This window comes from Phyllobates terribilis, unplaced genomic scaffold (genome assembly GCF_046119375.1).
Source record: "Phyllobates terribilis strain yellow unplaced genomic scaffold, ASM4611937v1 Scaffold_14__1_contigs__length_39327217, whole genome shotgun sequence".
In the NCBI taxonomy this organism is placed as follows: Eukaryota; Metazoa; Chordata; class Amphibia; order Anura; family Dendrobatidae; genus Phyllobates; species Phyllobates terribilis.
In genome coordinates, this window is record NW_027362774.1 from 14410410 (window position 1) to 14437129 (window position 26720).

Genomic DNA, 26720 nt, shown 5'->3' on the forward strand with positions numbered 1-26720 from the left:
TCGGGCATTAGTAGACCTAAACACTGCAGATACTTACAGGTAACTTAGATTTCTTGTCTCTGTCGGCCGGAGTAAACACATTCAGGTACAGGCAATCTTCTGAGGAACGGGGCAGCTGTAAAGTGGATTGGTAATATTTGAACAGGTCAATCATGATGTCTTCTGTCTGTAAGCACCTGAAAAATACAGAATCGATAATAGAAATAAAAATAAACAAACAAATCCTCACTTGCGTCACTGAAATAATCATATATTAGTTAAGCCAGGTAGGCTAGCGTTAAATCCTTGCTCTACAGGTCCTGATTAGATGCACCTGGTTGGCTCCGCATATTACCAGGCTAAGTGTTCACCTTAGTCAGTGTCAGCTGTGGGAAGCTGAGCAGAGTGGATTTGTATTGGAGCAACAGATAGAGTCAAGCTGAAATCTCTCTCTGAGAATAGACTGCACCGGCCGTGTCCACCAAACTTCAAGCCTTTTACTTTGACCGAACTAGGACTAGCTCAGCAGTGTGTGAGTAGCCAGTGGACAAGGCTAGGGAATTTGTTTTTATGGTTTTGTTTTTGGTGCTGTGCAACCTGTAGAAATAATCGTCATATTGCTTTGACACAAGAATCCAGTGCCTGTGTGAACGCTACCAAATGCCTACCTGAGAGCGTGAATCCCTACAGCTGGTGTTAGAATGCTGAGCACAGTTCCAAGTTACATAGTTTGAATAAAGACCTTGGTCCCTCAAGTTCAACCTTTCTCCAACAATTGTACATTTTGTCACTAATTTAACTAAAACCCACAATGTTATGTGTATCGAGGAAATCATCCAGGTAATTAGAGTGTAAAGATTGAATGTTCTGGATAAAAACTGTTACAGCTTTGAAAGCATGGTGGAGCTTGTTAAGCAATTGGTTCAGGCTAATATGCAGCAGGAGCAGGACCAACAAGAAACCAACAAACTCCTGATCCAGCAGTTTCAACAGCAGCATCAACAGCAGCAGCTACAGTTTCAGCAGCAGTTGCAACAGTAGCATCAGCAGTAGTGATCAGCGAGCATGCTCGCTACTGCTCGGTGCTCGCCCGAGCATCTCACTGTTCAAGATGCTTGATGCTCGCCGAGTATTTCTGGGGTTGCTCGGCGGGAGCTCGGGTCCCCTCCCTCCATGTTACTGCAGAGCTACTCACTGAGGAAGCAGACAGGACGTCCGTGAAACGCGTATTAATGTAGTTTATTAGTAAAAAAAAATATTTCCATTAACCCTTTGATCACCGGATCATCTTTACATACGGAGGAGCGCGGATATCTACACACCTTTCTTCTGCCATATCCACCTGTTGATGCTCCCTGCATGTTTTGCGCTCTTTACAGAGCCAATGAACATGCAGGGATTGCCTGCCACTCATTGTAATGCCACAGCCATGTTGGTTGTGGCATTACAGTGATTGGCTGGCTGCAGAGCGTCATCAGGTCTATATCAGACCTGGATCCGCCATGCTCGTCACAGTCACTCTGGAATCAGACAGTGTAGGGAGAGGTGCTGAGCTAGGGAGAGATTTGATCGTGTATTAGGTAGTGTAGGTAGAACAGAAGTATATTACACATATCCATCTCAACAAACAGTCATTCTGAGGACTAATCCATCTGCAGAGATATCAGGCAGGCAGTGTGACTCGCCCCCAGGGCCGTGGGGGACTCGGCAGTCGGGCCTCTGGATGCCGATGGGGGATATCACGGTGGCTGGCCCGGTCCGTGGCCCAGGGCGGTCACCAAAAAGGGGATTATTTATAGGGGATTTGTGTTCGTGGGCAGCTTATGATGGAACGGCTCACCACAGGTAGAGTGGGCCTCAGGGCAGTGTGAGGTGTAATGGATGGTGGTGCAGGGGAGAGGCGGCCAGGATGGGTCAGGGAGAAATGACGGTCTCTCACACGGGGGTTCGCTTTACTGATGTAGTTGCAGGTATGGTCCAGAGTACTCGGTGGGCAGGGTGCACTTCTGGACTCTCCCCAGTGAGCGGGTATAGGGCCTCCTGATCCATTGCTTCCACTTGCTAAGCTTCTGACCTGCCTGGAGCTAGGCCTGGCTTAATTACTGTCTCTCTCTCTTGCACCTGCTGACCTGGTGGTAGGGCCTTCTCTTGGAGATCACTCTCCCTGGACGCTGGGGCCTCCATGACTCCTAGCCCTGGTACGGTAGTCAGCGTTGGTCGACCTGGGACTTGTAGTCCTCCAGGTGTCCTGTGGTCCCTACTGGGTATAAAGCGGCCCGGCAGGCGCAGACCCGGTGTCCGGTGTATATCTCGGGGTGAGCCTGGTACGCTCCTCTGCCCCCTCAACTCCTCTTTCCTTTCCTCTATGCTGTCGGCCACACTCAGGGCCCTCACACGGCAGCAGCAGACGAGCTGCGTCTTCGCTGCTCTCAGCGTCAGCATGCTCTCAGACTCACAGACTAAAACTAACTGAGCTGCCTGGCTCCACCCTCCCTATATATATCCCTTACGGGCTCCCTCTGGTGGTGTGAGGTGGTAAGGTGGAGATGTGTGAATGTGTGAGGGCCTCTTGTGGAGAAGTCCATCCATGCACCCTGCTGGGTTCTATGGCATCTTTGCAGAGCAGGGCGCCACAAATGTATATAGCAGCCTGCAGTGCAAATACCACAAGAGGCTCCATTCCAGTTCTGTCTGCTGCTGCTGTTAGACATTTCTAGACATAGGCCCAGGTCTCAGGAATAATTTTTTTGGGATTTTAATCCTGATTATTTGCTTAAAAAGCAATCCAGAGAACACTATTTTTCTACGCCATTTGCTTGTTGGCACGGCAGAATACAGCCAGGTCCTTTCCATATTACAGAGCTAAAAATCCAGCTATTTAATACTGTGGTTTGTCTGTCACACGGATCACATATAATTGCGCTGAAAATACTGCCATTTCTGGCCTCCATTGAAATTTTGTTTCAGTGTGTCAGTGAAGCTATTGACACCAGTTTGCTGTTAAAAATAGTTACCTACAGGCCAGCTATTTAAAACTGTGGTTTGTCCGTCACACGGATCACATATAAGTTCGCTCCAAATTCAGCCATTTGTAGTGAGCTTGGAAGATATTGTCCTCCCTTTAAAATGGGCAAAGTACGAGGTAAGGGATGGGGATGGTGATGGTGCATGCAGAGGCCGAGGCCGTAGGCAAGTTGTAATTGTGCCACAACAAACACCCACATCTTCTCGCTCGACCTTCCTGTCCCAATTAATAGGGGACCACAGAACACCACTATTGAACAAAGAGCAATGTGAAAAGGTTATTGGTTGGATAGCAGATAATGCTTCCAGTCACTTAGCCATCACCACCACCACCCCGTCTTCCACACGATCAAGTTTCAGTAGCCGTGAGTCTGTACCGCATATTCCTCACCCTGAACTTCCTTCCTCCCACCATGCCGAGTACCCAGAGACAACTGATCCCACACTTGGACACTCCAAAGAGCTGTTCACTTTTCCATTTATAGATTTTGGGCCTCTCGCCCAGTCCACTTGAAGTGGGGCAAGAGGAGATCGCATGTAGCGATGCCCAAATATTTGAGCAGCTACAGTCACACGAAGGCGACGGTGGGAAAGTGTCACAAGAGGTGGACGATGATGAGACACAATTGCCAGAAAGTCAGGAGGAGGACCAGGGTGCGGAAGTGGAAAATGAGGTGGTGGATGATATAGTAACTGACCCAACCTGGCAGGAGGACATGCAGAGCGAAGACAGCAGCACACAGGGGGAGGCAGAGAACCCCAACAGGCAGGAAGAAGAAGTGTGGTGGCCGCAGACAGAAGGCAGGCAACTGTTCCCTGTAATACCAACATGAAGGAAGTTGCCAGTGCCACTATTAGGTCTTCCAGAGTCTGGTTGTTTTTTAAAGACTCTGCCGATAACCCCCAAAAAAGGCCATTTGCACCAGCTGCCAGGTCAGCATCAGCAGGGGTGGCAAAACTACCAGCCTGACCACCATCAGCATGATCAGACACATGGCAGCAAAGCACCCGCCTTTGTGGGCCGAACCCCAGGGTCCAGGAACAGTGTATGTGGGTGGCACCATTGGCTTGCATGCACAATGGCGGAAGAAGCAATCTCCTGTCCATGGTGCATGCGAAGATGCCTCCTGCCCTGCACCTGTCATTGCACACTCTCAAGTAGCAGCATCAGGAAGAACGTCCACGTCCTTGTCCCAGCACAGCGTTCAGTTGTCCATACCCCAGTCCTTGGAACGCAAGCGCAAATATGCAGCCAACGCCCAACAGGCCACACTACTAAATTCCCACATTTCTGGCCTCCATAAAAAATTTTTTTCAGTGTGTCAGTGAAGCTATTGAAACCAGTTTGCTGTTAAAAATAGTTACCTACAGACCAGCTATTTAAAACTGTGGTTTGTCCGTCACACGGATCACATAAGTTCGCTCGACTGCTTGCGCTCGAAACGTTGCCTTTTAGGCTTGTGGAGAAGGAAGCATTCCGCAACCTGATGGCGGCGACCGTCCCTCGGTACTCGGTTTCTCCGGTGTGCCGTCCCCGCATTATACAAGCACGTGTCCCAAAACATTAGCCATGCCATCAACAATGCAGTTATCGGGAAAGTCCACCTAACCACGGACATGTGGACAAGTGCTTGTAGGCAGGGACGGTACATCTCGCTGATGGCACACTGGGTTAACATAGTGGAAGCCGGGACAAAGTTGGACCTTTGGACGAACATGTCCTCCCGACACTAAGGATTGCGGGTCCTAGGTTAATCAGGGTTGACCCCCTCCATCTCCGAAATGACCACATCAGTCACAAGCTGGAAGCACTGCCTCGGCCAAGCGGCAACAGGCTGTGCTGAAGCTAATATGCTTAGGTGACAAACCGCACAATGCTGAAGAGTTGTGGACAGCTCTGAAAGAGCAGGCAGATCTGTGGCTCACATCGCTGAACCTACAGCCAGGCAGGGTAGTGTGTGACAATGGCCGGAACCTGATAGCGGCTCTGAGGCGAGGCAAGCTCACACACGTACCATGCCTGGCCCATGTACTTAACCTCGTGGTTCAACGGTTTCTCGAATCCTACCCGGAGCTGCTTGTTAAAGTACGCCGCCTGTGTGCCCATTTTAGAAAGTCACCTACAGCTTCTGCCACCCTTGCCGTGTTTCAGCAGCGTTTGCAGCTTCCGTCTCACAGACTGGTGTGTGATGTCCCCACGCATTGGAACTCTACACTGCAGATGTTAGGAAGGATTTGTGAGCAGAAGAGGGCAGTTGTTGAGTACCAGCATCAACAAGACCATCGGTATTCAGTTCAGACTTCACACATAAGACCTCAGGAGTGGACATGGATGTCAGACATATGTACTATCCTCCAAAACTTTGAGGACTCCACCAAGATGGTGAGTGGCGATGACACCATAATTAGCATCACCATCCCGCTTTCACTGTCTTCTGAAACGCTCTCTGCTCACAATCAAAGAGGATGCATTGCAGGCGGAGCACGATGAGATGGAGCAAGGAACAATACAGGGTGCTTACACACAGCCCAGCCTCATCTCATCCCAACGTGGATTGGGTGACAATGAGGAAGAGGAAAGTCAGGAGCTAGTTTTGTGCGCTATATACAGTACTACCTGCACAACTATCATACAGTCTGTTCAGCGTGGATGGCATGAGTACAGAGAGGAGGAGGAGGAGAGCATGGTCAGTCGTCCTCTTGGTGAGGACACTGAAATCTTGCCTGTTAGAAGTCTGGCATGGCTGAGTTTATGTTCCGCTGCCATTCCCATGACCCTCGCGTTCTCAAAATTTTGGGTGACAGTCATAACTAGTTGGTGATACTTCTAGACCCATGCTACAAGGAGAACTTTATATCTCTTATTCCTGAGGCAGACAGGTCTACAAAAATGGGGCAGTACCAGAAGGCCCTTGTTGCGGAACTATTAAAAAAATTCCCATCTGAAAATGCTGGCGGCAGAGGTCACAGTTCGTTGGACAACCAAGGACTACAGGCGTAGAGAGACACAACTCCAATCCAGCAGAGGCAGGGGAACACTGTCAAAGTTCTGGGAGAGTTTTTCAGTCCCTCCCATTTCACAGGCCCTGAGGCACGGGGTACTCTCACAAGGAGTGCAAAGTTTGGGAAGATGCTGAGGGAGTACCATGTCGACCGTACCAACGTCCTCCATAATTCCTCTGTGCCTTATAATTATTGGGTATCCAAGCTGGATATGTGGAATGAACTGGCTCTCTATGCCTTGGAGGTCCTGGCCTGCCCTGCCGCCAGTGTTTTATCAGAGCGGGTTTTTAGTGCCGCTGGTGAAATTATAACTGATAAGCGCATCCGCCTGTCTACTGAAAATGCTGACAGGCTGACTCTTGTAAAAATGAACAAGGGCTGGATTGGGCCAGACTTCTCAACACCACCGAATGATAGCAGCGTAACAAACTCAAATCCAGTGTCTTTTTTTGGGAGGTGTATTCCCATCCACCTTTTCACACCCACACATGGGTATACGCTTCCTGATTTTAGCTATTTGCTCTTGTCCGCCTCCTTCTCCTCATCTTCATCCTCCGTTATGCAACACCCACATAATTTTTTTAAACGGTGTTTATGATGCCTGTAAAAATTTTTTTTATACAGTATGTTCATGTATACACCCCATGGGTAAATGTTAGTCAGCCTATACACTTAGTGCATGGGCAAGTATAGGAGACCTGCTCCTTTCTAATGGGAACATTTTTTCATGAGGCGCTCTACGTCTCTTCTAAGGGGCATTGAAGTGCCTCCAAATTTTTGGCAACCCTTGCATTCACTGCATAGGCAAATACAATGGGAAACCCACTTCCTAATAATAGGAACATTGTTTTCAGGATGCTTTCCTCTAAGTCTCTTCAAAGGGGGATTGGGGTGTGTCCAAATTTTGGGCAGCCCTGCCACTCACTGCATAGGCAATAACAGTATAGGAGACCCACTTTTTAGTAATGGGAACAACAAAGCATAGCTGGCTGATGGCTCTCTAAGAATAGTGAGGGCCAACTGCTGGCCCTTTAAGAATAGTAAAGGCCGCCTGATGGCCCTATAAAAATAGGCTTTGTGACTTTCAGAGTCCCTCCTTCATAAATTAAACAGGATGTGTTTGATGATGTATCACACAGCACATGGCCAGATAAGGTTGTAAAATGTTAAAATGACATCTCCCGGTGAATGCATTTGTCACGGTTGAAAGCAATGCAAAAGTGCAAAAAATGCATCAAAAACGCTACGTGTGAACATAGCCCAAGGTGTGGAGGAGTATGTTTGGTTTTGGTTATTTATTTTGCCTTATATACAAGTCATTACCCTGGGAAGGATGTTCTTTAACATATTTCCCAGGAAAATCCATTTTGGTTTTCGTTTTTGCACTTTTTATTGTGAGTCCGTAAAAGTGGCGTAATACCCCTGACAACATTGTTGACAGCAGTGACCTGGGAGTCAGAAATGCTTCCAGGGGTCTTCCCCAAGCTGTTCCCATGTCATTTGAGCACTGTTCCCATTGATTTGGGTAATTTTTAGGCCCTCTGCAGACCGCTGGGGGGGAGCAGCCTGAAAAATGCTTGAGTTTCCCATAGACTTACATTGGGCTCGTTGCTCGGGTCGATCACCCTAGTATTCCAATGTGCTCGACCCGAGCATCGAGCACCCGAGCATTTTAGTGCTCGCCCATCACTAATCAGCAGCATCAACAGCAGCAACTATAGTTTCAGCAGCAGTTGCAACAGCAGCAGCATCAGATATCTCTCTTGGTAGAAACTTCTGGGCCAGTGAGACAGCACCTTCCACCAGCCAAAGTGAGGTGGACTGTATTAGAGACCTTGCAGAAAATGACTCTGGAGGATGACGTCAAGGTTTTTCTGACTGTCTTAAAAAAGTGTCAGACAGGGAGAAACTGCCTCTAGAGCAATGGGAGAGGTTCTTGCTCCATAACTTACTGGGGAACCGTAGAAAGTATACTACGACCTTGCTCTGCAGGATGCCAAGGAGTTCAGCAAAGGCGAAGATTATGGCAAGTTTGGGCAGCACCCTGGAGGAACGCACCCTGTGTAAGGGTGTGACAAGGGCTGTCATATGTCTCTCCCTCTCTAAACAGTGTTTGTACCAAGTGTATGGTTTTATTGTATTTTTGTGACTGTATTAACGTGTGAATCTGCATAGAGTTTCATAAGCACTAATGTACACAGTTAATGTAATATATTGTGATTAATGTATAATATTATTCATTTATATTGTATAGGGAAAGTCTAGGGTTAAATTTAGAGTATAGAAAGAATAGCATACAACTTAGGGATTAAGTTGGAAAGGGGGAAGATTTAGTTGGGGGCACATTAGATATAGGAAGTTCAGTGCATACTGTCAGAAGGTAGTGACTGAAGTTAAAAAGGTGAAAGGTGAAGTTTGCCCACAGCAAAAGGGTATTTTTTATATATACGGAGCCACTTGATAACAGATAGAAACAAGCAAAAAAGTGGTGAAAAAAGTTAAAACATAACCTTTACTAATAAATAGATAAAATATACCAAATATAAAAAGTCACAAGGACCATAAGTGCAAACAGATACTTGCCACCGGTATTAAAACATGCACTACCCTAAACAAATAGGGGTGTTTTTATTGTCCAGGTCATTCAGTGGCATAGGAAAATACTTATGATGTGCCCACATAGACAACTGACAAAGATGGCAAATGTAGGTGGAACAGCTATGAATAGCAAAAAAGAAAATGAGAACCATATGTGACATGCAATGGTTAAGTTTGAGAGTCCACACTTTGATTCAATAATGGAACAGTCTCGCCACTTCAGATGTTGTTCTCATCAGCTCACAGATCCGAGGCATTACATAACCTCAGCCACCAGCTGTATATAGGACACCACTCCTGACGTGTTTCCTCACATTAGTGGATCATCAGGGGAGCTAAGAGGTGGTGTGTCATAGTCTGTCACCGGTCATACCAAGCATACAGTGCAACTTATGGATAGCAACTATCCTCTTTATATTCGGCCACGTTCATTAGCAGCCGTCACGTCACTTCCGGTTGCGGCCCATTCACTTCCGGTCCATGGAACGCATCAACCAGCGGTGACATGCATGCATCACATCCGGTGCGCGCTCACTGCAATGCAAATGAACCGGGTAAGATGCAGGTAGTAAGAGTGATGACAACCACGTGGGGTAAACAGTAATCATGTGATCACATGCTTAAGAATAGGGAGAATGGCACCAGCATATCAATCTCACTAATGATCATCAATGCCAAGATACAGAGACTGCCAACCAGGGAAGCATTCGGTCGGATCTCCGGGACTAAGCTATATGCGGTGAAGTATACCTTAACACCACACAGCACCCGTATGGTTAATGGCAAAGGAAATAGCCACAGAATAAGTTGAGTCAGCAGGCAAGAGGCAATACAATGTACATAAAAGAAGTCGGGTACCACCCAAAACAAGGGGGGGATCGGGACAAATAAAAGGAATTCAAAGGGGACACATCAGAGCAGGCGGACAGAGAGACAGTTACTTTTTCAATCCCCATGAATCGCATAGTGTCCAGATGGTCTGGATGCATAGTGTTCACATGTGTTGCTATGGGGGTATCTCTTTTCAAGACAATTTCAAGACAATATCTCGCTGATGCTCCCCTACCCTTCTCCTGAGCTCTCTTTTGGCTTTCCCCACATATTCTATATCACAGATGCACGTGGTTTTAGTCAGATAGCAATAGTTGGAGATTAGATTGGAAGATAAATAGTTAGCAACGTTCAAGGCCAGAGGGCTGGAAGGAACAAGTAAAGAATGTTCGGGCAGCACGAGGACATTGGACACTGTTTTCTGCGGACATTGGGAAGTGTGAGACTTGCGAAGGAGGCCAGACCAGAGTCATGAGAGCCATGGAGCCGGGTGGAGTATCCCATGGGCCGTAAGAGCCAGTAACTGAAGGGATAGCTCAGGCTGCACATGCAAAGAACATGGAAACGTACTGTGCTGTAACATCAACTGAACATGGACTGCTAAAGTAAAGTTGAACTGTTGGTTATCAAGCGAGTGTCCTCTGATTTATGTGCGGCTGTTCCTGGACTGGATCATGGAGACAGCGGAGGCCTCCAGCCAAAAGTGGGTGTTATGCACTACTTCCAAAGCACATGGGAACTGGGACATTGTTTATTTATGGGTGGGGTGCCAGGGTGTGGGAGAACAATTGCCCCTCAACCATGACTACTGCCCTGAGCACTTTACAGGTGCACCTCTGGTGCTTCTAAAACCAGCCTCCTCGGTCCCAGATGGTCGACCTGTTACATCTGGTGCAAAATTGACTGCAGCCTGAAACCTGCTCTCCAGCAGAGACGGTGGAAAGAGTGGTGGTCTGATTTATTCTCTCAATACCATAAATCTGTGCAAAGCTGTGTTGCCCAAAGCGATGCCCAGAATGCATATGACCTTGTGGACCTTGTGGAAAGATATTTGGCCATGGAGAACACCTTGAGCAGTCAAGGGAGCCTGAGGTCACCTTTCTGGGAGACCAAAAAGAAGGGGCCTAAGACCATGTCTGAGGGGTGCCCAAAGATCCAGGAGGAGTCAGAGCCGGGTTTTCAAGGGGTAAACCTCGTGCCATTGTCTGTTGGAGGTGTCGTGCCCGGGGCATATATTAGCCAATTGTCCATGGCCGGCGCTACTTCTACTTCGTCTACCCTGCCTGCAGTGCTGTTCCAAATCCTGGTGAAAGGCCTCAGTGAGTGTGAACAGCGTCCAAGTGACGGGACTTCTGGACTCAGCGAATTTGGTGACCCTGGCATGCGCCACACTTCCACATGAGCCAGTCTCTAGGAAAGGGGTGGGGGTAAGGTGTAACCACGCCAAGAACTATCTCATGACCCAAGTCGACATATGTGCAGACTGCGGTTCCGTGTCTCTACAAGTAGGAATGGTCAAGGACTTGTTGCTTGTTATCTGTTGAGATTTTTCTTTGTTCTGGTACTTATGGGCTGATGCTGTAGCACCCAGTAGCCCAGTATGCAATGTGACAGAGTCACTGGTATAATATATGAGGGGAGGTACAGTACAGACCAAAAGTTTGGACACACCTTCTCATTTAAAGATTTTTCTGTATTTTCATGACTATGAAAATTGTACATTCACACTGAAGGCATCAAAACTATGAATTAACACATGTGGAATTATATACTTAACAAAAAAGTGTGAAACAACTGAAAATATGTCTTATATTCTAGGTTCTTCAAAGTAGCCACCTTTTGCTTTGATGACTGCTCTGCACACTCTTGGCATTCTCTTGATAAGCTTTAAGAGGTAGTCACCGGAAATGGTCTTCCATTAATCTTGAAGGAGTTCCCAGAGATGCTTAGCACTTGTTGGCCCTTTTGCCTTCACTCTGCGGTCCAGCTCACCCCAAACCATCTCGGTTGGGTTCAGGTCTGGTGACTGTGGAGGCCAGGTCATCTGGTGTAGCACCCCATCACTCTCATTCTTGGTCAAATAGCCCTTACACAGCCTGGAGGTGTGTTTGGGGTCATTGTCCTGTTGAAAAATAAATGATGGTCCAACTAAACGCAAACCGGATGGAATAGCATGCCGCTGCAAGATGCTGTGGTAGCCATGCTGGTTCACTATGCCTTCAATTTTGAATAAATCCCCAACAGTGTCACCAGCAAAGCACCCTCACACCATCACACCTCCTCCTCCATGCGTCACAGTGGGAACCAGGCATGTAGAGTCCATCCGTTCACCTTTTCTGCGTCGCACAAAGACACGGTGGTTGGAACCAAAGATCTCAAATTTGGACTCATCAGAGAAAAGCACAGATTTCCATTGGTCTAATGTCCATTCCTTGTGTTCTTTAGCCCAAACAAGTCTCTTCTGCTTGTTGCCTGTCCTTAGCAGTGGTTTCCTAGCAGCTATTTTACCATGAAGGCCTGCTGCACAAAGTCTCCTCTTAACAGTTGTTGAAGAGATGTGTCTGCTGCTAGAACTCTGTGTGGCATTGACCTGGTCTCTAATCTGAGCTGCTGTTAACCCTCGATTTCTGAGGCTGGTTACTCGGATAAACTTGTCCTCAGAAGCAGAGGTGAATCTTGGTCTTCCTTTCCTGGGGCGGTCCTCATGTGAGCCAGTTTCTTTGTAGCGCTTGATGGTTTTTGCAACTGCACTTGGGGACACTTTCAAAGTTTGCCCAATTTTTCGGACTGACTGACCTTCATTTCTTAAAGTAATGATGGCCACTCATTTTTCTTTACTTAGAATTTGTATTATGGCAAAAAAAAAGCAGCTAACAGTCTATTCAGTAGGACTATCAGCTGTGTATCCACCAGACATCTGCACAACACAACTGATGGTCCCAACCCCATTTATAAGGCAAGAAATTCCACTTATTAAACCTGACAGGGCACACCTGTGAAGTGAAAACCATTTCCGGTGACTACCTCTTGAAGCTCATCAAGAGAATGCCAAGAGTGTGCAAAGCAGTCATCAAAGCAAAAGGTGGCTACTTTGAAGAACCTAGAATATAAGACATATTTTCAGTTGTTTCACACTTTTTTGTTAAGTATATAATTCCACATATGTTAATTCATAGTTTTGATGCCTTCAGTGTGAATGTACAATTTTCATAGTCATGAAAATACAGAAAAATCTTTACATGAGAAGGTGTGTCCAAACTTTTGGTCTGTACTGTATATGTCACGCAAGTTGCTAGACTGTGTGAACTAAAACCATTAAACTTTCTGCAAGCATGTTATATGCTGGGGGTTAACTCTTTTAAAGGGTGTGGTTTTATGGGAATGACATAGAAATGGGAGGGAAGTCATTCCCCTACCTCCCCTCAGGGTTTGGCTGAGCAGGGTTAAATGGTCAGTCAGCTTTGTTTCTCTGGAGTGTGTGGTCTGGAGAGTGAAGTCTCCAGGCTGTGTTTGGGTGAAACCAGAGAGCAAGACCGGAGGACTGGTGTTGCTCAAGACTTCACTGTGTTACCTGCAGCGAACAGAGCCTTGCTTAATATTGGACTCTGTCATACCTTATCTTTTTGTTTCTCCCATTAACCCCAACAGGGTCTGTTCATTTTTATGGAACGCTGCTGGAGTTTAGTCCACTGAATAAACCAGCAGGAAGTTAACCCAAACCGTGTGTACTGTGTCTGCTTCTAGAGAGCCGAACAAGTCGCGTTACCACAGTTGGTGGAGAATGCGGGCAAAGATCCAGGAACACGTGTACCTGTGTAATGACCGGTGGTCCGACAGAGATCCAGTGAGTCACAAACTGAGACAGAGACAGAAATAAACAACACTTTCTTTACTAAAACAGAGATTAGACTAAAATTCAGTATTGGATGAATCAGTCTACCTCTACTAGATACACACAATCAGCAAGAGCTGAAATCAATGTGCCAATCTCAAGGTTTCCAGCTCATGTAAATTATTCTAAAGATCTGGAACAATTTTACCTAAAAACAGTGTCAGACTAGTGAGGGCGGTATATGGGGACCCCCTGAGATGGCACACTGCATACAATCCTACCACTATAAACAATAATAATGCATGAAGCTATATCAATTGCTCTTATTATTAGGATATCCGGATATCTTAAAGTTATGGTGCCATTAACCTCGGATGCAGTCTATCACAGGCCTGTGAATCGCGGTGGCTGCAGCTAGTCCCGGAAAACTTTGGCGCCAAAACAAAAACAGAGTTCACAAAACAGCAAAAATTCCTTGTCTTGTCGGCCGATGGCGAGCCCACACGCCGGGGACTTAAGTCCTGTAGCCTAAGATTAAGGTCTGGGAAGATCTCTTCACAAAGTCTTGTCAATATCCTCTCAGTGGAAATAGCACCAGAAATCGTCTTTCCTCCCGAAGTCTCTCACTGTTATCCAGTACACCATACACGTGTTCAGTCACAGAGATGGATTGCTCAGCCTCTTCATCACCCGACAGTGACTCCCCAAGCGCAAAGTCTATAATCCACTCAGCATGGACTTTCACAAAACTCCACAGAGCCACACAGCTTCACCAGCTCAGCACTTGTCCTTAAACAGGGATAGGGGTCAACAAACTCCACACAGAAGAGAGTAAAGACAGCGTCTTCTTGCAGCTCCTTCTCTCAGACTTCCTGTCTAGACTCACACATCAGACGCTCTCAAAATACACACAGTTTCTAGCCCTGCCCCTCCTCTGAGCCCAGCCATGCAAAAGTCACAGGGTCCTAGAGCTCTCCAGCTGTTATCACATTTTACACTCTCACACCTGCCACAGGGAATGGTGGATGTCCTGGGTGAAGGCCGTCTGCCAGCCAGAGATGTCCGGCAACATGGAGGAGCTTATTAAGCATTTAGTCCAGAGCCAGCAGCAGCAACATCAGCAGCACCTGCAACAATTACAGCAACACCGGGAGCTACAGCAGCAGCTGATCCTTCAGCAGCAGCAAACTCAACAAGAGACGACCAAACTGTTACTACAACAGAATCAGTTGCAGCAAAAGGTGCAGCAGCAGCACCAGCAGGAGCAGCAACATCAGATACAGCTTCTGGCAGACGCCATCCAGGGCAGAGCGACCGCCCACCCCCAGGGCCGACTGATGACTCACAGGTCAGGAAGGCGGTAAGACTGGCCATGCAGAAGATGACCCCCGGGGATGATGTAGAAGCATTTCTGGCAGTCTTTGACAGTGTGGCTGATCATGGGAGAGACTTCCACCAGAACAGTGGGAAGAGGTTCTGGCACCATATTTATCGGGTGAACACCAAAAGGCATATTACGACTTGGCACTTCAGGATACCAAGCTAAAGACAGATCTTAGCATGCCTGGGAGTGAATATGGCAGTGAGAGCCCAAAGAGTCCACCACTGGGCATAAGCCAGCAACAAACCCCCTCAGATATTTGACCTGCTGTATCTCGTACAGAAGTGGTTGCAACCAGAGTCCTCCACTCCGGCCAAGATGGTCGAGCGGGTGGTGATTGATAGATTCATGCACTACCTTCCCAAATCTGTACAGACTTTGGTTGCCCAGGGTGATCCCCAGAGCGCAGATGACTTCATTAGCCTGATAGAGGTACCAGGTGGTTGAGAAATCCCTTGGGAAACCGGATATAATCACTGCTCCGTACTGGGATACCCAAAAGGGGGTGGGTTCACCATGGAAGGGGTTTAGAGCCACCACTGGGGGCGTCCCACTTCCAGTGAAAGTGCCGCAAGGACTGTTAAGGATATAGTCTGTTGGCGGTGTCACAACCCTGAACACGTATCCGCCCGGTGTCATATGTCTCCTGAATCCATGGACTGCTGCCTAGGCAGACGAGATTCCTATTATGCGTATCTAGCCTGCAGTGTAGACTGTCGACCTGGCGAGGAGCCACAGGCGTGTGCCGTGTCCATAAATGGAGTAAAGGTGCTTGGGCTGTTCAGATCAGAGCTACCCTTCCCCACCAGTTGGTCCCTTCCAAAACTGTGGGCGTTCGTTGCATCCATAGGGACGGCAAGGACTACCCCGTGACCACAGTGACAGTGGGAACAGACTGTGCTGCCCAGTCCCACGAGGTCAGGGTGGTTAAGGACCTCATACATCCCGTCATATTGGGCCATGATTTTTGCTTGTTTTGGGATTTGTGGGTGAAGGGAACAGGACTAAATAGCGTGAGCAAAAGCCAGGTCCCTGGAGAAGAACCCCCAACAAAGTCTCAATTGGATGAGTTCCCACTGTGTGTCCTTGCCGGCGATGAAGGCGAGACGGTGACTGAGGAGGCCGACCTCCCTGAGTTATATGTATCCAGAGAGAACATTGGGACTGCTCAAGTTTGGGACCTGACCTTAAAGGGGGCGTTTGACCAGGTTACTGTATGTAATGGGTTGTCCAAGAGCCCGGGACTGACACCAGGTTCCCCCACTTTGCAGTTCAGGGGGAGTTGTTATATTGGGTGGCCAAACTAAGGGGCGGTGAGATAGTGGAACAGCTGCTAGGGGCCATATAGAAGGAGGGTGCTAGATGGCCCATTCACATGTGCTGGGGGGACACCTAGGGGTCAAGAAAACTCAGGAGAGGGTATTAAGAAGGTTTTATTGGCCAGGATGTTACCGAGAAGTTCTGAACAATTGTAGGCCCTGTCACACCTGCCAAATAACCGCTCCCTCCTCCCACTTCCATAGTCCGCTAGTTCCACTACCAGTGAGAGTAGTAGGGTCCTTAGTCAAATCAGACCGAGGCCACCAATACATTCTAGTAATCATGGACTATGCGACCTGGCATCCAGAAGCGATACCGCTAAGGAACTCTTTGAGCAAATGCATAGCCAGGGAACTGGTTCATATATTTGCCAGGACCTGGTTGCCGAAGGAAATCCTAATGGATTGTGAGCAAGGTAATGAAGGAGCTGTGCAAGGTCCTCCAGATTATCCAGCTGCGAACATCTGTTTACCCTCCGCAGACAAACGGCTTAGTAGAGAACTTAATAAGACCTGAAAGCGATGCTCAAGAAAGTCGTAGAGAAGGATGGACATGACTGGGACTACCTGCTGCCATTCCTGCTCTCCTCGGTAAGGGAGGTTCTGCAAGTCTCTACGGGCTTTTCTCCATTTGAGCTTCTGTATGGACGACATCCGTGAGGGCTCCTGGACATCGCTAAGGAAACCTGGGAAGCTGAGGTTACGCCAAACCGAGATGCAGGAAAGAATAGCGAGAGTGACGCTGATCATGAAAGCGCATCTTCTCTAGGAGCAGGAAGCCCAGGCAAGGGTCTATAACAGATCGGCAAGGCTGAGGTAGTTCCAGCCCGGGGACCGTGTTTTGGTGCTAATCCCTACAGTCAAGAGCAAGTTCCTGGCCAAATGGCAAGGTCTGTACGAGGTGGTGGAGAAAGTCAGCGAGGTTAATTATAAAGTCCACCAGCCTAGCCGGCTGTGGCAGGACCGGGAAGCGGTGGGAACTCCTTGCCTGGGAGCCGCTCCCGAAGGCAAGGTGGAGGAGGCCACTGTTGCAGAAACGCTATCGCTGGCCCAGAAGCAACAGTATCGAGAACAGTTGCAGCAGAATCGGGAGCTGTTCTCAGAATTGCCAGGGCATACTCAGGTGGTAGAACATGACGTGCTAACAGAGCCATATGTAAGAGTTAATCTGAAGCCGTACCGGATTCCGGAAGCACGCCGGGAGGTGATCTCGGCCGGGGTGAAGAGAATGTTAGACCTCGGGGTGATAGAGGAGTCAAAGAGTGGGTGGTTGAGCCCAATTGTCCTCGTACCAAAACCCAACGGAGAGTGGAGGGTTTGTAATGACTACCGCCGGCTAAATGAGGTGTCCAAGTGTGACGCGTACCCAATGCCCCGCGTCGATGAACTCATAGAGAGGCTTGGACCGACGAGGTACATCACCACTCTGGACCTGACGAAGGGCTACTGGCAGATCCCCATGTCCCAGACGGCCAAGGAGAAGATAGCTTTCTCGACACATGATGGGTGCTTCCAATACACTCTGATGCCGTTCGGACTACAGGGGGCCCCAGCCACCTTTCAGAGGGCTATGGATCGGATCCTAGCCCCATATAAGATGTATGCCGCAGCATACCTTGGCGACATCGTCGTCGTTAGCCCAGACTGGATGCTCTAAGGAAGGTGGGATTTACCATAAATCCGAGAAAATGTGCTGTTGGAAAAGAGGAGGCCAGATACTTGGGCTATGTCATCGGAAGAGGCGAAATAAAGCCGCAAGTAAATAAAGTGGAGGCAATCCAGACTTGGCCGCAACCGCTATCCAAGAAGCAAGCAAGAGCATTCCTGGGAATGGTGGGATATTACCGGCGGTTTATCTTGAATTTTGCCATGATGACTGCGTCGCTGACGGATCTCCTAAAAGGCACCAGATCAACCATGGTGAAGTGGATGGAGGAAACAGAGACCGCGTTCCAAAAGATGAAGCTAGCACTGTGTAAGCAGCCGGTCCTGGTCGCACCAGACTTTAAGAAAGAGTTTGTTGTCCAAACAGATGCTTCAGAGGTTGGTCTAGGAGCTGTACTCTCTCAAGAGCTAAATGGGGAAGAGCATCCCTTTCACTATCTGAGCCGGAAACTTTCGTCATGCGAGAAGAACTACGCGATAGTAGGTAAGGAGTGTTTAGCCATAAAGTGGGCCGTAGATGCACTAAGATACTACCTACTAGGCCGGAAGTTTAAAGTTGGTGTCAGACCATGCCCCGTTGAGATGGTTGAGGGAAAAGAGGGGTAAAAAAGACAGGGTAACTAGATGGTTCCTAGCTCTTCAGAACTTCAAATTTCATGTAGAGCATAGGCCCGGGAGGTTACACGGGAACGCTGATGCCCAAGTCTAGAATTCCCTGTCTGGTATCGGAAGGTGCCCAAATCCCCAGCTTTTGGCAGGGGGGGGGTATGTGACAGAGTCACTGGTATAATATATGAGGGGAGGTATGTATCACGCAGGTTGCTAGCCTGTGTGAACTAAAACCAATAAACTTTCTGTCAGCATCTTATATGCTGGGGGTTAACTCTTTTTAAGGGTGTGGTTTTATGGGAATGAAGTAGAGATGGGAGAGAACACCGGAGGACTGGTGTTGCTGAAGACTTCACTGTGCTACATGCAGCGGGCAGAGCCTCGCTTAATATTGGACTCTGTCATACCTTATCTTTTTGTTTCTCCCGTTAACCCCGAGAGGGCCTGTTTATTTTTATGGGACACTGCTGGAGTTTATGCCACTGAATAAACCAGCAAGAAGTTAACCCAAACCGTGTGTCCTGTGTCTGCCTCTGGAGAGCCGAACAAGTCGCGCTACCACAGCCACCAGGAGGCAGCTATGGTAACAAGGTCACATAATGTAAACGGTGAATTTCCGTTCACTATATGGGCTAGAGCTGAAGATGAAGAAGCCTCCTCTGAAGCCAATATCCCTGACCTGGAGGAGTCCCAGGACAACTTTGGGACTGCCCAGCTCAGGGACTTAATTGTAGAAGATACTTTTGAAAATGTGTGTTTAATAGTGTTCTCTAAGAGTTGGGAGCCGATAATTGTTTTCCGAAATTGGCCAGACGTAATGATCTGTTGTGTTGTGGGACGAATGTGAATGTTAGAACTCTCCTGTTGTTTTTTTTTCTAGTTTGCTGGTCACATGACCTTTTTTGCCTATTTAATCCGGCTCCGCCCTCCTGGCCTTGCTGGACTTCATTGTATTACTACTCTTGAGCTAGCTTGGTGCTCTGTTACCGTTCTCTGTTAGTTTGCTAGGTCTTCTGACCTCTCTGTTCTATGTTGTGTGTTTGTCTTTTACTGCTACAATTTCTGCTAGGATGTGTCCAACTTTATCCCAGTCCCTAGATCTTGTAGGGATCCCTCCCTTGCATCTATAGGTCTTCATACAGACTAGCTGAGGACTTTAGTGGGTCTGATCGCAGGATCAGGTTCCCCGTTACATCGTAGGGATCCAGTTTAGTTCTATTGTAGGGACAGATCTCCTGTCTTTCCTTAGTGCTTGTAGCAGATCATAACAGTAAGTCCAGCCCAAAAAAAAATTTCTCTAAGGAAAGACCTCCAGTTTCCATCATGGTCTCGGTTCAAGATTTGGCTCAACGCTTGCAGGGACTCTCTCTGGAGGTGGCCGAGCTCCAACAACACGTGAGTAGCTGTTCTGGAGCACATTTTGTGGAGCCAAAGGTACGTCTGCCTGATCTATTTTTTGGTGAACAACAAGATTTTTTTTCTTTTAAAAATGCTTGTTTATTGTATTTTCGTTTAAGACCCAGATCCTCTGGTGATGAATCACAGCGCATAGGGTTCATTATGTCACTTTTGCGCAAAGATCCTCAGGGATGGGCCTTTTCTCTCCAACCTAGTGATCCGTGCTTTAGATCAGTGGATAGTTTTTTTTCTGCTTTGGGTTTGTTGTACGATGATCCTGATCGTGTCTCATCTTCTGAGTCTGAATTGAGACATCTGAGGCAGGGATCAGGTAATGTGGAAAAATATTGTTCTCACTTCCGTCGGTGGTCTGCCCAGGTGGGGTGGAACGATTCAGCTTTGAAAAGTTTGTTTCTTGCAGGGCTAGGTGAAAGGGTTAAGGATTTGCTGATTGCTTATCCCACACCTGGAAACTTGCAGGAGGCAATGCAATTAGCTATACGGGTGGACAGGAGACTGCGTGCAAGGGTTAATGAGAGTAAATCCTCTGCCATGTCAGCTCCGAGTCTTGAGAGGGTCTGTGCTGACAAAGGAGAGCCGATGGAGATTGGGGCGATGGCACCCCGCTCTCAGGAAAAAGACCGCAGGCTTTCAGGAGGTTTGTGCTTCTATTGCGGAAATTCTGGTCATTTCATTAAGAACTGTGTGCTTCGTATGAACAAAGAAAAAAAAAATGGTCAGTCATGCACGTATAGCCTGTTTAAATATTAAGGGAGTATTCCTATCTGCTACTACCGCTGCTCAGGAAGAATTAATTGATTTTCGGGTATTTGTGGATTGTGGTTCTACTCTGAATGTGATTGATGGGGGATTCTTGGAAAAACTTAAATTAAAACCTAAACCTTTGTCATCCCCTATTGCTGTGGTTTCTGCTGTGGTTTCTGCTGTGGTTTCTGTTGATGGCTCTCCCTTGAAGAGTGTTACTCACAAGGTCTGTGAATTTCCCCTCACTAATGGCAATGGTATTCATCAAGAGAATTTGGATTTGGTAGTATTAAATAATTTGCCTTCTCCAGTAATTTTGGGGTTGCCCTGGTTAAAATTGCACAATCCTGTACTGGATTGGTCTACCAATGAAATTAAGTCCTGGAGCCCTAAATGTTATGACAAGTGTTGTAACGGACGTATTGCTGCGGTGGAAAAAGGGGAATTACCTGTACCTATTCAGGATTTTTGGAGAGTTTTTTCTGAGGAGGAGTCACCCCATAGAGACTATGATTGTACCATTGAATTTGTCCCTGGAGCGACTCTTCCTAAAAGTCGTTTCTTTAATCTTACTATTCCTGAGAGAAAGGCTTTGGAGGAATACATACAGACAAGCTTGGCCGCCGGTCACATTAGGCCTTCCAAGTCTCCTGTGGCTGTTGGATTTTTTTTTGTAAAAAAAAAAGATGGCGGTTTATGTCCTTGTCTGGACTTTCGTAAGATTAATAAAATTACTGTACGCAATCCTTACCCACTGCCATTGATTCCTGATTTGTTTAACCAGTTAGTGGGGGCCAAGTGGTTCTCTAAAATTGATCTCCGGGGGCATACAATTTGTTGCGCATGAAGGAGGGTGATGAATGGAAGACTGCTTTTAACACTCCTGTGGGTCATTTTGAGAATCTGGTTATGCCTTTTGGTCTTACTAATGCTCCTGCATTTTTTCAGAATCTGATTAATGACATCCTTAGACCTTTGATCGGCAAAAATGTGGTTGTGTATTTGGATGACATTCTGATTTATTCGCCTGATCTGGAGTCTCATTGGCGGAGCGTACGTGAGGTATTACAGTTATTAATTGACAATTCGCTTTTTGCTAAGCTAGAGAAATGTGAGTTCGCTGTACAGAGAATTAGCTTTTTGGGCTACATTATCTCCAGTGAAGGTTTTGAGATGGATCCGGTTAAGGTTCAGGCTGTGCAGGAATGGCCTAGGCCTATTGGTTTGAAATCGATATAGAGGTTTTTGGGTTTCGCCAATTATTACAGAAAATTCATAAAAAAATTTTCTATTATTGTCAAACCGCTGACCGATCTCACTAGGAAAGGTGCTAATGCGGTTCAGTGGACTTCTGAGGCCATTGAAGCTTTTGTGTTTCTAAAGGAGAGGTTCACCTCTGCTCCCATCCTTATGCAGCCTGATGTGACTAAGCCGTTTTTGGTTGAGGTTGATGCTTCTTCTGTGGGGGTTGGTGCGATGTTGTCTCAGGAAAACAAGGATGGAGTACATCCCTGTGCCTTTTTTTCAAAAAAATTTTCTGAGACTGAACTTAATTACGATATTGGTAATCGGGAATTGCTGGCTATTAAACTCGCATTTGAACACTGGCGTCATCTCTTGGAAGGTGCTGAATTTCCCATTCAGGTTTTCACTGATCATAAGAATCTGATCTATCTTGATGCTGCCAAGCGCTTGAATGCCCGTCAGGCTAGGTGGGCACTTTTTTTCTCTCGGTTTAATTTTTCCGTTACTTACATCCCGGGTACCAAGAATGTTAAAGCGGATGCTTTGTCTCGCAGCTTTTCTCCCATGGTTGGTGCTGAGGAGGAGGAGGAGAGCATTTTACAAGAAGGTGTTGTGATTGCTGCTTTGGACTCAGTTTTGGAGGATGAGATTCTTAAAGCTCAGGAGAATGCCCCATCTAACACTACCCATGGGAGGTTGTTTGTGCCTAGGACTTTTAGGAGAGATTTGTTTGTTGAGTGTCATGAGTCTCGGTTGGCAGGTCATCCAGGAATTTCTGAGACCAAGAGACTTGTGGGTCGCAGTTTTTGGTGGCCTGGATGGCAGAAGGAAGTCATTAAGTGGGTACGTCAATGTACTGTGTGTGCTAGATCTAAGTCTTTGCATGCTCCTGCTGCGGGGTTGCTTTGCCCTCTGGAGGTTCCTAGTGCACCTTGGACACATCTGGCTATGGACTTTATTACTGACCTTCCACCCTCTGAAGGTTTCACGGTCATCTGGGTGGTCATGGACCGTTTAGCAAGATGTGTCACTTGGTTCCCTTCATCAAACTGCCTTGCGCTAAGACACTCGCTAAGGCCTTTGTCAAGGAGATTGTCAGACTACATGGTGTTCCTACTGACATTGTTTCAGATAGGGGACCTCAGTTCATGGCTCGTTTTTGGCGTGCCTTTTGTGACAGGTTGGGAGTTCATTTGTCGTTTTCATCCGGATATCATCCTGAGTCTAATGGCCAGACAGAAAGAAAGAACCAGGATGTTGAGCAGTTCTTGCGTTGCTTTGTGGCAGACAATCAAGAGGGGTGGTCTGAGTTTCTGCTACTTGCTGAATTTGCTCTTAACAACCATACATCCTCTTCTGCTGGGTGTTCGCCTTTTTTTTGTTGTTCTGGGAGACATCCGTCTTTTGGGTCATTCTCCAAATTGGTATCGGCTGTGCCTGAGGAGGAGAGTTTTTCCGGTGATTTAGAGAGAGTTTGGACGGATGTGCGTGATAATCTTCAGGAGGCTAACAAAATATCTAAGCGGTACTTTGATAGGAAACGGCAAGAGGTTTCGTTTGCTATTGGTGACATGGTTTGGTTGTCCTCTAAGAATCTGCGATTGAGGATTCATTCTAAAAAATTGGGTCCCAAGTTTGTAGGGCCCTTTAAGGTGCTTCAGCTGTTAGGTTGGAGGTTCCTACCTCCTGGAAGATTAATCCGGTGTTTCATGTTTCTCTGTTGAAAAGAGCTGATGTGTCGGTTGGTGACGCCTCTGCCACTGTTCCTCCGGTGGTGGAGGATGGGGAATATGAAATTTCCCGCATCCTAAATTCTAGACGGTATAGAGGGAGTTTGCAGTATCTCGTCGCTTGGAAGGGTTTTGGACCCGAGGATAACTCATGGGTGAGGGCGGATGATGTTTCTGCTTCCAGACTTGTCAGAGCGTTTCACAGGAGGTTTCCTGATGAGCCCGGGCCTAGGGGACCCGGAGGATCCTCTTAGAAGAGGGGGCACTGTTAGAACTCTCCTGTTAGGTTTTTTCTATCTTGCTGGTCACATGACCTTTTTTTGCCTATTTAATCCGGCTCCGCCCTCCTGGCCTTGCTGGACTTCATTGTATTACTACACTTGAGCTAGCTTGGTGCTCTGTTACCGTTCTCTGTTAGTTTTGCTAGGTCTTCTGATCTCTATGTTCTATGTTGTGTGTTTGTCTTTTACTGCTACAATTTCTGCTAGGAGGTGTCCAACTTTATCCCAGTCCCTAGTTCTTGTAGGGATCCCTCCCTTGCATCTATAGGTCTTCGTACAGACTAGCTGAGGACTTTAGCGGGTCTGATCGCAGGATCAGGTTCCCCGTTACATCGTAGGGATCCAGTTTAGTTCTATTGTAGGGACAGATCTCCTGTCTTTCCTTAGTGCTTGTAGCAGATCATAACAGTGAAGGGACAGGTAAAAGAGCACCTCCTCAAGTCCCAAGAGGAAAAAAATGCAGGTGGTATAATCGGTTGGCTTGAGTGAGACAATTTAAGCCAGGGGATCGGGTACTTGTTAGTGCCCACAGTGGAGAGCAAATTCCTCATCCAGGGTCAGGGCCCTATACGATTCCTAAGGCACCACAGATAATTGGGATAAAACGTAACTTTTATTCCAAACTTAAAGACATTACAAAAATGAGGCAAATAATGCAATGTTTCGGCCCTAACAGGCCATTTTTCAAGCCAGAAATATAACAAAAATCACAGCCATGGCGCCTGGACAAGACTAGGGATTTCGTGTTAATGGTTTTGTTTCTGATTGTGCAACCTAAGGAAATAAATGTCACCTTATTTTGACTCAAGAATCCAGTGTCTGTGTGAACGCTACCTAATAGCTACCTGAGAGCGTGAATCCCTACAAAATATATAATATACATATATATGTACTGTAGTAGATCGACTCATAGAATCATAGAATCATAGAATAGAATGGTAGAGTTGGAAGGGACCTCCTGGGTCATCTGGTCCAACCCCCTGCTCAAAGCAGGATTCACTAAATCATCTCAGACAGATGTCTGTCCAGCCTCTGTTTGAAGACGTCCATTGAAGGGGAACTCACCACCTCTCGTGGCAGCCTGTTCCACTCATTAATCACCCTAACTGTCAAAAAGTTTTTTCTAATATCTAATCTGTGTCTCCTTCCATTTAGTTTCATCCCGTTGCTTCTAGTCTTTCCCTGTGCAAATGAGAATAAAGATGATCCTTCTACAATGTGACAGCCCTTGACATATTTGTAGACAGCTATTAAGTCTCCTCTCAGTCTTCTTTTTTGCAAGCTAAACATTCCCAAATCCTGCAACCGTTCCTCATAGGACATGGTTTGCAGACCAGTCACCATTCTGGTCGCTCTTCTCTGAACTTGTTCCAGTTTGTCTATGTCTTTTTTAAAATGTGGTGCCCAAAACTGTACACAGTATTCCAGATGAGGTCTGACCAAAGAGGAGTAAAGACCGATAATGACTTCACGTGATCTAGACTGTATGCTTCTGTTAATACATCCCAGAATTGTATTTGCCTTTTTTGCTGCTGCATCACACTGTTGACTCATGTTCAGTCTATGATCTATTAGTATACCTAAGTCTTTTTCACATGTACTGTTGCTTAGCTCTATTCCTCCCATTCTGTATATGCTTTTTTCATTTTTATTGCCCATATGTAGTACTTTGCATTTTTCCCTGTTAAAAACCATTCTGTTGGTTGCTGCCCACTGCTCCAGTTTATTTAGGTCTTTTTGAATCCTCTCTCTCTCTTCTCTAGTATTAGCTATCCCTCCTAGCTTTGTGTCATCAGCAAATTTAATCAGTTTACCCTCAATTCCTTCATCTAAATCATTGATGAAGATGTTGAACAATACAGGTCCCAGGACAGAGCCCTGTGGTATCCCACTTGAGACATTCATCCAGCTGGATGTGAAGCCATTTACAACCACCCTTTGAGTCCGATCACTAAGCCAGTTATGAATCCACCTAACAGTTGCCTGGTCCATTGCATACTTGGTCATTTTTTCAATAAGGATGGTGTGAGATACTTTGTCAAATGCTTTGCTGAAGTCAAGATATACTATATCTACAGCATTTCCCTGATCCACCCAGTCAGTGATTCTGTCATAGAAGGAAATTAAGTTAGTCTGACATGACTTGTTAGTTACAAACCCATGCTGACTCTGGTTAATCACTTCATTCTTATCCAGGTACTTACATACATGATGTTTAATAATTTGTTCAAAGATCTTTCCTGGTATAGAAGTCAGACTCACCGGCCTATAGTTCCCTGGGTCCACCTTCTTCCCCTTTTTGAAGATAGGAACAACATTTGCTCTTCTCCAGTCTTCTGGGACTTCTCCTGTTCTCCAAGAATTTTCAAAGATTATGGAGAGTGGTTCTAAAATTTCTTCTACGATCTCCTTCAGTACTCTGGGGTGTAATTCATCTGGACCTGGAGACTTGAACTCATTTATGTTAGCTAAATATTCCCTCACAATCTTTCTGTTTACAGATAACTTGGATTCTTCTATTCCTTTAAAAGGACAGTGAAAATCAGTTGATGTTACATTTTCTTTCTGAGAGAAAACAGATGCAAAATAGGAATTAAAAAGTTCGGCCTTCTCAACATCCTCTCTTACCATTTCTCCATTTTCATCCTGTAAAAATCCTATAGCATCTTTGACTTTTCTTTTACTTTTGACATACCCCCAAAATCCTTTTTTATTGCTTTTGACATCTCTTGCAAGCCTGAATTCATTTTCAGCTTTAGCTAACCTGATACGTGCCCTACAGGATCTGCAGACTGCATTATAATCTTCTTTAGATATGCCTCCCTCTTTCCATTTAATAAACATTTCTTTCTTTCTTTTTAGCATGTGTTTAAGTTCTGTGTTCATCCATCCTGGTTTCCTTAAATGCTTCCCATTCTTCCTACTTTTCGGGATTGTTAACGATTGTGCTTTGAGAATCTCATTTTTAAAAATTTCCCATCCTTCCTGGACATTTTTGTCCTTAAGGACATCCAGCCATTGGATCCCTCCTATTCTCTTTCTGAGTCTCTTAAAATCTGC

The 26720-nt window shown here is 46.5% G+C and overlaps 1 pseudogene; it reads right to left on the bottom strand.

Annotated features, from left to right (window-relative positions):
• LOC141175769 (fatty acyl-CoA hydrolase precursor, medium chain-like) overlaps positions 1-26720 on the bottom strand; it is a 150518-nt pseudogene that overhangs the window by 47967 nt on the left and 75831 nt on the right.